Raw genomic sequence first — 14,991 nt, forward strand, 5'->3', positions numbered from 1 at the left:
CCTACTCAAAATACACAAGGAAGGAGCCCCACTCAGACCCATTGTCAGCAGCATCAACTCCGTGACTTACAACATAGCCAAGCACGTGGCCACCATCCAGGCTCCTTTGGTGGGAGACACACAGCACCACATAATAAACTTTGCAAGGACTTTGCAAGGAAATGTTTAATGTTAATATATCTAATGTCCACTTCAACACCATCCACTTCAACACAAACCAGGACTTTGCAAGGAAAGTCCAACAACTGCAGCTGGACCAGGACGAGACCATGGTCTCATATGATGTCACATCCTTGTGTAGTAATCTGATTGTTCACGGAATCAGAGTATTGTTTTCTTTTGTTTGCCAGAGTGTGTTTTGTCTTTGTGGTGATGCAGTGAGGGATTTATTGTTCGTATCTCATGTTCTATTATTTTGTAATGTTTTGAGTGTACCACAAAAGAAGACAACCGGAAAAAGAAGAAGAAGAGAGGAGGCGCACGAAGCGGGCGAAGGAGAACTGGACAAGTCACGGCAATGGCCATAGAGGGCACGGCTTTATAAAAAGTTTTAAAGCAGAGAAAAGGGGTCAGAATCGACCTTCAGCAAGCTGGGTCAACTGCTCTCTGGTCACGCGGATCGCAGAATAATTCAAGAGCCACCTCGCCGCGAGGGAGTGAGTTAAATTGTGTTTTTCCTAAAGAAGGAGCTCAGGGCTAAGCTAGGCGGAAGCTAGGTCCCTCTGTCTGGAATTGATTACCTCGTTGAGAGTTGCAGGGGAGCAGACGGTGTTGCCAAGGGAGATCCAGCACTCACCTGCGTGGGAGGACGACAGCGCAGTGGGGATTCCGTGAGCAGACGTCTTGTGTTCCCTGGAGGGTAACGAGGATTTTTCTCCAAATTGGTAGGATTATTGGAATGGTTTTTTAAGTGGACATGATCTCCAACGCGCGCCAACTCAAGCTAGCACAAAAAAAAACTCTTAAGGGTGCACCCAGGTTGACTGTGTAGTGAAAACATTATTTACAAGGGTTTAAAATATTATTTGTTGTTTAACTGCATAAAACTGTGACCTGTGTTTTGTTTCTTTTGGTTAATACACAAAGTTAAATTGCATTCGGTGTGTGTTCGTTTTTCTGCACTGTGAGTTATTGGTAACTAAAGTACCTATTTTGAGTTATTTAAATTAATATCATTTCTGGGACCTCTATAATTGATGTTTAAATGGTGAGGATCATACTGAACCCTAAACAAAGTTTCTTACATTGGAATGTCTCTTTTGCCAATTAGTTTTTTTGAGTTTAGAGGGGTATGCACTAAGTAGCTATTCCCTTACTATAACGAGCCGGGTGGCAAAAGGGTTACATTTTTGGGGGCTCGTCCGGGATGTAGATATTCGTTAATGTACAGTGTGCTTAGCATTAACTTGCTGGTGATATTGTTGAATGTTTATTGAGTGCGGTATACCTTGAATGGTTTTGCTTTTTCTGTATTTATCAGACAAAATGGAAGCAGTAGAAATTGAAGCTTGGTGTAGAAGACATCGGTTAGATCCCGCTCATGCAGTAATCTTAAGTGGCATCCAGGATGTCACAGACGATATCCTACTTGAAGTTCTTAGCTCAGTTAAAGCTCTTGGGAAAACTAGAATAGTAGCCAGACAGCCAAACAGCTAGACACAGCTTCTAAGACTGAGTTTGTGCTAGTCCGCGCCTTAGCTAACGTGACTGGGCAGACTTTACCTGACAAAGTCGGCGTTCCTGGTGAAGTTGGTCCTTGGCCTGTTCATGTCCTCCCAGCAGCAACCATAGGTCCAGAAGACTTTCAAACAAAACTACTGTCATTTCTTGAGCAAGAGGGCAAAAGTATTGCTGATGTTAAGGGAATGTTAAACCCCCAGCAGACTGGTCCACCTGAAGGACAAAACACCCAGACATAAACAGAGTGATGTGGTGTATGCAATTAAGTGTAGTCAGGAGTGTAACGACTTGTACATTGGTGAAACTAAGCAGCCGCTTCACAAACACATGGCCCTACACAGGAGGGTCAACTCCAGTGGACCAGAGTCAGCAGTCCACCTCCACCTGAAGGACAAAGGACATTCTTTTGAGGACAATGAAGTCCAGATCCTCTCCAGAGAACATCACTGGTTTGACAGAAGAGTTAAGGAAGCTATTTTTGTAAAAAATAGAACACCCCTCACTAAATAGGGGTGGTGGACTAAGACACAACTTGTCATCCATCTACAACCCTGTTTTGAGATCTCTGCCCAAACATGCCCACCAGGACAATAGGCCCATCCAGGGCATCCACAAGTACATGATTGACAAATTAACTGATTTCCCATTAAGGAGAGTTACATGAAATATACATAAATAACCAAAAGCAACATAAGGAACGTCATCTATTGGACTTAAGATGTGATAAGAATGCATGTTTAATATGTTTGTGTCAGCACACAGTTGTAAATAATGTGGAGATTTACTGCAGGAAGGCTTGTGTCAAACTTGTGTGACCTGGTTACCCATATCATTTGTTTATGTTTACATTTATATGTATCTTGGAATCATAACCAGGAACCATAAGTTGAAGCTGTCATCTGGGTCATACTGTCATGATCAATGACATGCAAGCTGGAGGATTGCTTTGTAATATGAACAATAACATTGTTTAAGATGACTTAGCATAGTTATAAAATCATGTTGTATAGTATTATAAATGTCTTTGCAGCCTATACCCACGGATCTCTTTTTAAAACCAGCCTCTAATCATATTTAGTCTTCACACAGGGACCTGAAACAAAAACCAGTGCAGCTGGAACATTTTTACAGTAGATTGTTCCTTATTGATTATGTATGCAAACATTTTAGCTCTGCCAGTGACATAGCTGTAAGGATATCAGTGTCAGTCAGTCCAAGACATTGGTCTCAAAATCTGGAACAGCTTTCCAGGTACCTTCGTGCAAACAATCATGGTCCCCAGAGAGTGAATCCTACTGACTGTGCTGATCCCCTGACGTTTCCTCTGGCGTCACCATGAGATTAATATTTCAGGCCCCAACTTAAATATCTCCACAACCGCTGAATGGATTACCATGCAATTTATTACAACCCTGACCTTTCTTCAGGTCAAAATTTCATGGTGTCCAATAAGCTGCTTTTATCTAACATTTGGTTTTCTTAACAGTGAGGATTGCCTCCTCACAGAGGCACTAATGTGGCTGGAGGCTGTGGTCCTGTTCATCAACTCATTGTTTCTAAATGTGTATGTCTTTCTTTTGTTTAAGGGAGGTGCCTTCAGTTTGGAGCCCCAGTATTTAACCCTGACAGGAGAACACTGTTTGTTTAATTGCCTGCCAGATATATTTTGACAGAGTGGAGCCAGCCCTTCTGCAGGATAAGCAGTACATTTAGAATAAACTCCCAACTGGCTGAAATTATTTCCAGTTCACTTTATGTTTAGCAAAGTCCATGGATGAAAGCTTCTTAACCCATTAGCACTTACTTGGCTAATGCATTCTCTAGTTCCTGTGTTTATGACTAACACATTATTGTATAAGCCCCAGTGGAGCTGCCACAGGGCGATCAACTTTCACAGGCCCCCGAGTTCATACAGACTTTGGCAACAAACCTGATACCAGCCTTCTTACCAGTGATTTGGCATTGTCCTCTGGTATATAGAGGCTGTTATCAGCAACTAATTAATGTCTAATGAACTGGCTTTTTAAAAGGAAAGCAGGATAACAAATGTGTTGCAGATGCTAGCGCTGCACTAATAAATCAGACAAGCAACTGTAAACGTGCAGTACTGTCACACACGACTTTTTAAACGAGCTGTCAGCACTGCTCTGTCCAGCTGTGGCAGCTGTGGATCAAAGCTCTGACCTTTGATGTAACGTTTTCACTTGTGTATCCATGGCTGAAAGGAACTAAGGGAGAAAACATCTGACCCTTTGACCTTTCTTTAGAGGGCAAGTTATAATTACGTTTGCAGTGACTTGCAGCGGAAGGTTCTCTGTGTCTGAATGGGAAACAAATGTTGATGCTCATGACCTGCTGACACAAAGTCATTGTCAGTGAAAAACACAAACGGGCTAGCAGGTTGATAAAAGCAGTTACAGGTAGAGTTTATCTATTGCTGCGGGCCACTCTTCCACCTCCAACCAGTCGGCTAATGTTGCAGCCCTTAATGCAGTTACTTCAGTGACAGCATGTGTCAAACAGCTCCCTACCATTTTCCCTTCGTTTCATATACAATCAAAAAGAAAAATGAAATTTTGTTGCATCTGGTGTTACTTAAAAACCACAGCCCCCAGTCCTCCCACCACCAGTCTCAGTTAGAAAAAGAGAGAGACAAAGGAGTGAAATAGAGGAATCTGCATTGGAAAGCTAACGGGAACCATGAATCATATCCTCTCTCATCAAGTCCCATTGCACAGAGTGGGCTTGTTCACTGAGATGAGGCAGTTTGCTAGTCTCTCAGCAGGCCTCATCAGTGAGCTTGTACCACACTAATACATGTGAGGCGCTCTGTCAACCCCCCTCTGCCACCAAGCAACCAGCCCATTATTATAAACCCCACACATTGGCACACCACTGTTACACTGAATGGACTGTAGATTGAAGGAGGGAATTACTGTGTGGTACACTTAAATCTGTGTGTGAAATGAGCATATTTGTATGCATGAGTTTGTGCATGTACTCCATGTGACTGACGTCGGTACATACTGTAGAATTATTTCTGAATATGTGTGTCTGGATTTCTGCTATGGCCCTAGAAAACCAACACCTGCAGTACATACAAAAACTGAACCGTCTTCTCTATACATTTTTCAAAATAAGATATTATATCTATAAGGATAAATTCACCGTACTGTCCAGAAGTTCCTAAGTACTGAACTTCTTTTATTTTTTTATAGGCAAGAGGGTGGCAAATGGAGAAAGATGTAGGAAGAAATTGTGACAATTATGCAAAACTGAAAATGTGTGACCAAGGTGGGAATAAGATCAAAATAGTGTTTAAGTCAGCTATAACAAGCTATAATGTACATTATCCTTGTCAATAAAGATTAAATTTCAATTATATAATACATCTTTGAATTTACAAACAGACCAGGAGGTCTGAGTAGGTAACTCATGACAGTCTCTGACTGGATGCTGATGACCGAAATGTGTTTTCTCCATGCACAATACACAGGAATAATCCAATATTTGTCTGTGTGAGTGAGAAAAAGTGAGGGTGTGAGTGTGGAGGAGTGTGGGAAGATGCATTATTTTATTCTCTGCAGGCTACTTTTCACTTTTCACTTTCAAAATGAACAATCTGTGCATGTAAAATTACTAAATGCTGTGGTAACACAAAGAAGGGCAAAAATCTGTTGACTGATCTGTTGACTGACAACATAATTATATTATAGTGAAAAAATCAGATTCAATTCCAAAAATAACAGAATAAACCAAATAGTGTGTTTGCTGGAACATAAATCACCCATTGCTCATCATCACAGCTACTGAAAACCTCCAGTAATTCACACTCAGCATGCTCTTTAATTGTGAATCCTCCTGTGAAATGGTTAAAAAGGGAATCAATTCATTGTGTGAATCTGCCACTTTGATCATCGGGAGCTTGTTATAAATTACGTTTGCTTTGTGTTTTGATTTGGTTCCAGTAGTTTTTTTGAACATTTTCCTCTACAGTGTTCCTCCGAGAACATTCTGGCGACTGGTTCAGTGGGTAGAGCAGTTGTCTCCCAACTGGAGGGGCGGAGGTTTGAATCTCGGTGCCTGCAGTGTCGCAGTGTCCTTGGGCAAGACACTGAACCCACAAGTTGCCCTGAATGGTTAGAGCCATTGGTGTGAGTTGGTGCCGCAGATGGCTGCCTCGGTTCTGTACTGGAAACAAGTTCCTTGTGTGTAACATACTCGGCCAAATAAAAGTGATTATCCTTGTTATTATGGTGATTATTATCCTATTTGTTGAGCAGAGTTTTAAATTTTTACTGAACTTCATTTGCTTAACATGACATTTTACTGAACATAGAAAACCTCGTTGCCAGTCAGGGTGTGAGATGTACTTGGGATGTTTAAGACTTTTATATCCAGGTAGATAAGCTCCACTCTGTTTGTAATGTTTTATTGTTGAAACAATCGGCCCAAGCACTTCAATGTGTGGACTGTGTCCTACTGTCTGTAGGTTTGTCTGTGTCCATGTGGAGTGAATACCAACATGTGGAGGTGACCAGATCTTCTCCATTGTTTTATGACTGTGTATTGTGTGCACATCCTTCTGCCAAGTAAAATGCCAGCTGTAATGAAGTTCTCCCATCCAGAGGGTCACTGGTACTTGATGAACCGATTACTGTTCCTCATTTTGATGAATGGCTGGATTCCTGTCATCATTACATTCTCTCATATTACAGGAGTGGATAAAGGCTGATGCATGCATTTTCTGAGTGTGCACCTACCTATTGCCCCACTGTGTAGTGTAATATGACATATAGGTGTCACAGAATGAGTTAGGGTCAAATACAGTGATGTTACTGATGGGCCTCGGAACCTTAATGACTTAATGCCAAAAAGAGCAAATAGAATTTTTGGATTACAGTTTATCTGGGTACATAAGGCTAATACCAGATTAACTATCAAGTGAGTGCCACTTATCTTTTGATGAGGTTCATACATCTTTTTACATGTGTAATGCTGCTGACTAAACATTGGATTCATCATTTGGTACTGCTGTCCTGCCAAGTGTTGAACTTGTAAATAGCACTGAAAACAGACATAGCACATAAACACACAAACAATACTAAACATTAGATTGAAATGACCACCCTTATCTAGACACATGTGGGTCTAGTTTCCTGAAACAGAGCACTGTACTAAACTAAAGTGGGCCTGGGCATGTCCAACAGTGTTTTGCAGTTTTGACCACAGATGCAACACACAGCCAAGTGTTAACGGAGCACTGTGGAGGAGAGGCAGAGTGCATTATTGCTTGTTAATGCTGTTTATTTTGTTATACTACACACCCTTATGCTGGTTTACTGTCTACTTGCCCCTTGCATGGGGATACGTACATGCACATTGAGAGCTGCTGTACCAGAGTTAAAGTCCTCGTGTGTCCGACACACCTGGCAAATAAAGCTGATTCTGATTCTGATTATTAGGGAGGACTACATAGTGAGCAGGTGGAGTCGGGGCTGGTTTTAGTTCTGCCCAGTCAAACCAGCTCCTCTCATCCCCTTTACAGAGCAGGGTGGAAACCTGACTGACTGATGTCACTGATGTCAGGACATGGAGACAGATGGGAGGAAAGATTCTTTCCCTGCATCTTCTTCTCCTGCCAGCTATGCACTGCATTCCTAAACTGTTTATGTAGAAGTACTGCACATAAATATCCAGTCAGCAGTCTGCTGACATCATGGACGAGTCTCTGGTCCTGTGACCAGCAGCAGTTACATAGTGTAGTTTTATCACAGCTGCATCCAGTGTGTGAAATCCACAGGGGCCTCACAATAATTTTATAAACATTTGATAGTTTCTAAAAATGACACAGTAAAGTTATATTGTAATTACTGCGTTTCTGGTGAAACTGTCCTCCAGAGCTCCCAGCCAGTGGAAGTGTCGCCCAGTTTATCTCCACCTGCAGCTGCTTTTATCAAACCATCATAAAATGTAAAAACAGATACAATGTTAATTCGCATGGTAACAAAGTTCTGGAAACAGTTTGTAGACGTTGTACTTTAACAGCAGCACACGGTGAGGTCAGACTGACCTTACCTGCTGCCTAACACAGTGGCTGTTACTTATCATAGTCCGTCTGAATTATCACACATTTTATAATTTGGAAAGTTTCACAAATTATTCAGAGTGAATTCCAGCAGTTAAGTTGTAGACTTAAGGGTTCATTTTAAGTAGGTTTGGTGTTTTTGTTCTTATTGTTTTGTATTCATTTGTCATTATTTATGAAAATGAAAAACCTTTCTGTGGTGATGCCAATGGTAGCACTGTCACAGGAAAAAAACAGCCACACAAATCAATATCAAAATACACTGTAGAATGACTCAGCCCAGTGCTGAAGATTGAGAAACAAATCAAGTCTAATCTAAATGCGGTGTCTCAAATGTAATGAGCAAAAGATTAATATTGACGGAGAGAAATTAAGGCTCTTGGAGGGGAAACCGCAGTTGTATTAGACAGCTGAGATTGAAAAGGCACCGAGAATTCATTCGATTCCCCATCTGCCTCTCCAAGTTCCTCAATTCAATATAGTTCAGTTCCAGTTGCATAGGGTACTTGATTGGTGTGACTTTGGTAGATAAAGCCAAAACAAAAGGTGGCAAAAACATTTACTACATGTTGTCATCAGGTTGTAACCACTAAATCAGTACAGTAAGTATTTACAATGCCTAAATGTCAGCAGTAAACAAAGGCTTCACACATTTTTGAGTTATTATAGTGTATCAAATCTGGATTTCTCTATGGCTAATGCTGGTTATTCCATTTACATATTGTGCTTTTCTCCCCATTACTCTGTCTCTACCCTCTTGCTCTCTCACATACTTTCCCATTTCACACATTAGCCAATTACGAACATGAGGTAATCAAATCTACCCTTTTAAATCCTCACCCTGGTCATCTGCTGAGCTAGAAGGATAGCATTAATTCTCCATTAGTGGTGATCTCCAGGCTTAAGTTTCTATTGCATTATAGGGCTTGACTGGGGCTAGTCAATTAGATTTGTCTTTAATGCAGGTGCTCGATGAATGGGCTTTAAAGGATCTGGGTAAGTGTTGGTCTGTTGGTTGTGTTGAGACTGTGAAGAGGCTTCTATTTTGTTTGTGTATGCCGCTATCAATGTGTCTTTGAGGTTCCATTTAACATCACTTGCTTCTGTGCTGCTTTTTTTTCATGTGGTGGTGGGGTCAAGGGTTGCCAGATAGGACAGGAAGCAACAGGAAGCAACATCTGTTGTCTGACACTGACAGGGATGAATTACATGACTGATGCACATGAGGTGCATCCAAGGTTCCCAGGTCATGCAGCGCTCGCCTTGAGGTTGGCAGGGGTCAGAGCCCCTGTAGAACCTTCCCCCGCAGACTCTAGGAAGCCAGTCAAACACCGGGTGATCATTGGGGGGGGTCCTGAAACAGAGCACTGTACTAAACTAAAGTGGACCTGGGCATGTCCAACAGTGTTTTGCAGTTTTGACCACAGATGCAACACACAGCCAAGTGTTAACGGAGCACTGTGGAGGAGAGGCAGAGTACATTATTGCTTGTTAATGCTGTTTATTTTGTTATACTACACACCCTTATGCTGGTTTACTGTCTACTTGCCCCTTGCATGGGGATACGTACATGCACATTGAGAGCTGCTGTACCAGAGTCAAAGTCCTCGTGTGTCCGACACACCTGGCAAATAAAGCCGATTCTGATTCTGATTATTAGGGAGGACTACATAGTGAGCAGGTGGAGTCGGGGCTGGTTTTAGTTCTGCCCAGTCAAACCAGCTCCTCTCATCCCCTTTACAGAGCAGGGTGGAAACCTGACTGACTGATGTCACTGATGTCAGGACATGGAGACAGATGGGAGGAAAGATTCTTTCCCTGCATCTTCTTCTCCTGCCAGCTATGCACTGCATTCCTAAACTGTTTATGTAGAAGTACTGCACATAAATATCCAGTCAGCAGTCTGCTGACATCATGGACGAGTCTCTGGTCCTGTGACCAGCAGCAGTTACATAGTGTAGTTTTCTCACAGCTGCATCCAGTGTGTGAAATCCACAGGGGCCTCACAATAATTTTATAAACATTTGATAGTTTCTAAAAATGACACAGTAAAGTTATATTGTAATTACTGCGTTTCTGGTGAAACTGTCCTCCAGAGCTCCCAGCCAGTGGAAGTGTCGCCCAGTTTATCTCCACCTGCAGCTGCTTTTATCAAACCATCATAAAATGTAAAAACAGATACAATGTTAATTCGCATGGTAACAAAGTTCTGGAAACAGTTTGTAGACGTTGTACTTTAACAGCAGCACACGGTGAGGTCAGACTGACCTTACCTGCTGCCTAACACAGTGGCTGTTACTTATCATAGTCCGTCTGAATTATCACACATTTTATAATTTGGAAAGTTTCACAAATTATTCAGAGTGAATTCCAGCAGTTAAGTTGTAGACTTAAGGGTTCATTTTAAGTAGGTTTGGTGTTTTTGTTCTTATTGTTTTGTATTCATTTGTCATTATTTATGAAAATGAAAAACCTTTCTGTGGTGATGCCAATGGTAGCACTGTCACAGGAAAAAAACAGCCACACAAATCAATATCAAAATACACTGTAGAATGACTCAGCCCAGTGCTGAAGATTGAGAAACAAATCAAGTCTAATCTAAATGCGGTGTCTCAAATGTAATGAGCAAAAGATTAATATTGACGGAGAGAAATTAAGGCTCTTGGAGGGGAAACCGCAGTTGTATTAGACAGCTGAGATTGAAAAGGCACCGAGAATTCATTCGATTCCCCATCTGCCTCTCCAAGTTCCTCAATTCAATATAGTTCAGTTCCAGTTGCATAGGGTACTTGATTGGTGTGACTTTGGTAGATAAAGCCAAAACAAAAGGTGGCAAAAACATTTACTACATGTTGTCATCAGGTTGTAACCACTAAATCAGTACAGTAAGTATTTACAATGCCTAAATGTCAGCAGTAAACAAAGGCTTCACACATTTTTGAGTTATTATAGTGTATCAAATCTGGATTTCTCTATGGCTAATGCTGGTTATTCCATTTACATATTGTGCTTTTCTCCCCATTACTCTGTCTCTACCCTCTTGCTCTCTCACATACTTTCCCATTTCACACATTAGCCAATTACGAACATGAGGTAATCAAATCTACCCTTTTAAATCCTCACCCTGGTCATCTGCTGAGCTAGAAGGATAGCATTAATTCTCCATTAGTGGTGATCTCCAGGCTTAAGTTTCTATTGCATTATAGGGCTTGACTGGGGCTAGTCAATTAGATTTGTCTTTAATGCAGGTGCTCGATGAATGGGCTTTAAAGGATCTGGGTAAGTGTTGGTCTGTTGGTTGTGTTGAGACTGTGAAGAGGCTTCTATTTTGTTTGTGTATGCCGCTATCAATGTGTCTTTGAGGTTCCATTTAACATCACTTGCTTCTGTGCTGCTTTTTTTTCATGTGGTGGTGGGGTCAAGGGTTGCCAGATAGGACAGGAAGCAACAGGAAGCAACATCTGTTGTCTGACACTGACAGGGATGAATTACATGACTGATGCACATGAGGTGCATCCAAGGTTCCCAGGTCATGCAGCGCTCGCCTTGAGGTTGGCAGGGGTCAGAGCCCCTGTAGAACCTTCCCCCGCAGACTCTAGGAAGCCAGTCAAACACCGGGTGATCATTGGGGGGGGTAATTGCTAATTAAATCGACCCCTCATTCTGGATAGAGTACGCCCCTTCTCTTTTCATGCCAAACAAGAGCCCACTTCTCTTTCTGCTCTTCTTTTCTCTTTCACCAATTTCTCTTTTCCCTCTCTTTTCAGCTGCATTTATCCTGTGATTGTGACGGAGGATATTTCCTCTTGTGGGAGGAGAAACCAAGATGCCGTAGTACATAATTCCTGTTGCAAATGAACAGCAGTGCCTTATGCCTGTGAAAGGCAGGACTCCCATTCTGTACTAACTGCTTTATAAGTGGCATCCCAATGTATATAGCTTCAGAGTTTCACATTTTAAGTGGGGCTGTGTGTGTTTGTCAGATGGTCTTCAGAATGACATGCAGCCACTTAAAGGCAGCTGCCTCCAGAGTGGTGTACTATATGGCGATCTGGGTGAGCTTGTGAGCTTGTTAAAGGACAGCCTCAAGGCTGGCTTTCTCAAATTACTCCTGCATGGCAGGGGAGAGCAGAGCCAGCCGCTCTTCTGTGTGACTTTACTTAATTGCAAAAGGTGATGATGGAACCGTTCCTCCTAAATCTCAGCACTTATTGGGCACAATTTCATGGATGAGAAATACAAAAGTGCATTACACTGTATTGTGTACATAAAGTTCTGGATGTCAGTGAGGCACTGATGGAATGGTCTGGAGTAGCTTGGGCTTTTTTTTTGTTTCCTCGCAATGAGTCATGCAGGACGTCCTTATGTGCTTCTATCACTGTTTTCTCAGGGGTATCAGTGTAAAAAATTAATATCCTATAATTTCTTCCCTCCACTCCCAGCACTCTTTCAATTACAACCTTTCAATTTAAAATACTAAAGATCACTCTCCTTCATATCTCTGGCTGGGAAATGGGTGTGAATTTATGTAAAGGTCAAAATTAAATTAGAAAGAATGGGACCTGCATCCAAATGACTGTCACTTCATAAAAGTTATAGTGATATGTGATCTACATTAGGGTGGCTCTTGGATTTGGCCTATCAATTCCCATTAACAGTATGGTTATGGAGAGCACTACATGCACTTTCACAAGTCTTGAGTAACTGATATGCCATTTTCCTTATCCCTTAAGTCCTTCAAGTGTTAAAGCATGTTGAAAAAAGTGCATGTTGATAATAAAGCAACAGATAGGACTGCAGTCTTTTTGGAACAGCTGTCAAATAAAAAGGCTTGATGACAGACTGCTTTTCAGCACAAGTGCAGCTGTGAATCTGAATAGCTGGAGTGCAATGTGACACAGTCATTTCATACAGTGGATCCTGCATGTGTGTGTGTGTGTGTGTGTGTGTGTGTGTGCGTGTGTGTGTGTGTGGGGTGTTTTTCTATACTCATACAGTCCAAAATCTGTGAATTACTGTCGTCAAAGGAGAAGTCACTTGTGGGGACCGGAGGCTGCTCCCCACTATGACGCATGTCAGATTTTATGCTAATGATAGTGTGTAAGCTTAGAGCAAGTATCAGCTCTGGTTAAGTGTTAGGGTTAAGGTTAGTCAAGTAGAGGTTGTGATTATGTTCATCTGGAAATGAATATAAGTATATGTAGGAACCCAGTATGTGATGACAACAAGCATGTTTGTGTGAGTGATTTAATACATGCACAGTATTGGTGGTTGATCTACACTGTACATATGTACGTACAGTGGCTGTAACAGTACATGCCTTCTGTCAGGTGAGTTTATCGATTGATGCAACCAAGCTTCACATATTTATCAATGAGCTCCATCTCACAACATTCATTCGTATTAGATTTCATCTGTTGTCTCATCAACTATATTCCTTTGTATCTCTGTAACTGTACATATTCTAGTCAGTCTGAATACAACACATACATGCTCGTACTGGACAGTAGAGCCAGTACTGGGAATAGGGGGTGGGAAAGAAATCAGCATCAAGTGAAATCATTGTCCATCTTAGGCTAAGTATAATGTATAATGTCAAAGTGGGAGACAACCAGTGCAGCATCTGGGCCACCTCATGACATTTAGACAAACAGATTAGGTTCTCTGGATATTTTTGCCTTTCATAACACATTTGCCCACTTGACCCAAAGAAACACAGAACACCAGTCTACACCTGTAACTATGGTGAAGCAAGAATAAAAGGTGCTGTTACTAGTTCCTGGAATGTTAATGATCACGTACAGGATGCACTTTATGCAGTCTGGCAGTCACAGCAAGAATCTTTGACTTAGTTACTGCCCAGTCTGACCCAGTGACCATCTAAAAAGCCACTGTGTAGTCTGAGCTCAACATATACCATAATAACTTTGGCTAAACTTGTAAATGTGTAATTTCACAGAGCAAGAACTGTGAATTTGTCTCCCATTAATTGGGACTGCTTCATGGCCAGTATGGACAGGATGAAGGATCACAATGACCAGTCACTGTTTCAGTGTAGATGTGGCACTGCAATAAACTAGATAGCCAACCGTCTTTTTTATTAGTGAGAAAACCCACTTCTCACCATGTATTTCAGTATTTTGTGCGCATGTAGGTGTCTTAAAGTATAATGGCAGTCTCTCCGCTCTGCTCTCTCTGTCTCTCACCGATGGAGACAACACTAGGGAGCACACTTACTCCAGAAATGAGAGGAAGACAGACAGGGGGTCAGAGAGGAGGAGGTGGCTTATGGGCTGCAGGCTGTGAGAGAAGAGAGAGAGAGGCAGCAAAAATAAATGAGAGAGAGAGAGGAGCTGTGTGTGCAGCTCGATATCGGCTTTATAGGCTCGATGGAGAGCAAAGGGAAGAGAGATCAGAGGCACAGGGTGTGTGTGTGTGTGTGTGTGTGTGTGTGTGTAGAAGGGGAACCATGGTGTCAGGCTTGATTTCATTACCAGGGCTAATCAGGTCCATATACTTTAAGTGCTGCTTTAATTTGTCTAATCTCTGCAGAATATGGCTGTTGCCTTCTGGCTACATGGCTGCTTTGCTTTGAGAAGCGGTTAAAGAGCACATGGACACGCACTGACTCTGACGTGGGAAAAGAACATACTCTTCTCCTGCAGATGCTTTTTTTTATAACATAGCGGCTCCATGTACATTAACACATCAGGCTGAATTCAAATTTCCAAATTCAACCCTTATGTTACAAACATGAACAAACAGCAATGTGGAAAAAACAGAATCATATTTAAATAAAAGTCACATTTGTTTTAGTGCCCAGACCTCTTTCACTTGTTTTGAAAACATTTTGGTTGAGGTCTGGCTGAGCTGACATGTCTTCAAATATCAATCAAACCAGCATGTTTCCCCTAATTTGGAATGTAAATATACATTTGTACTATTACTGGCTGAGCCAAAAAATCTGGTCGCCTGTGTCAAGTAAAGGACACAAGCATTATTGACATGGCCCAGGTAGGTAACATTTGGTTAGTGTTGTACGTGAAGGGAAAATCTGAATCGAGAAAGAGGCGCATTTAAATGTCAGGTTTGCTGTTAACATGGAGCTGTACTGTCTGAGTGCCAGGTGGGCTTTCAAACTGAAGGAACATCACTGAAGTGGAGATTCGTTCAGCAGTTCAGTGAAGCAGCTCTGAATCTGTATATACATGTATGAGCTACGA

The sequence above is a fragment of the Monopterus albus genome, unplaced genomic scaffold (assembly GCF_001952655.1).
Source record: "Monopterus albus unplaced genomic scaffold, M_albus_1.0 scaffold79.1, whole genome shotgun sequence".
In the NCBI taxonomy this organism is placed as follows: domain Eukaryota; kingdom Metazoa; phylum Chordata; class Actinopteri; order Synbranchiformes; family Synbranchidae; genus Monopterus; species Monopterus albus.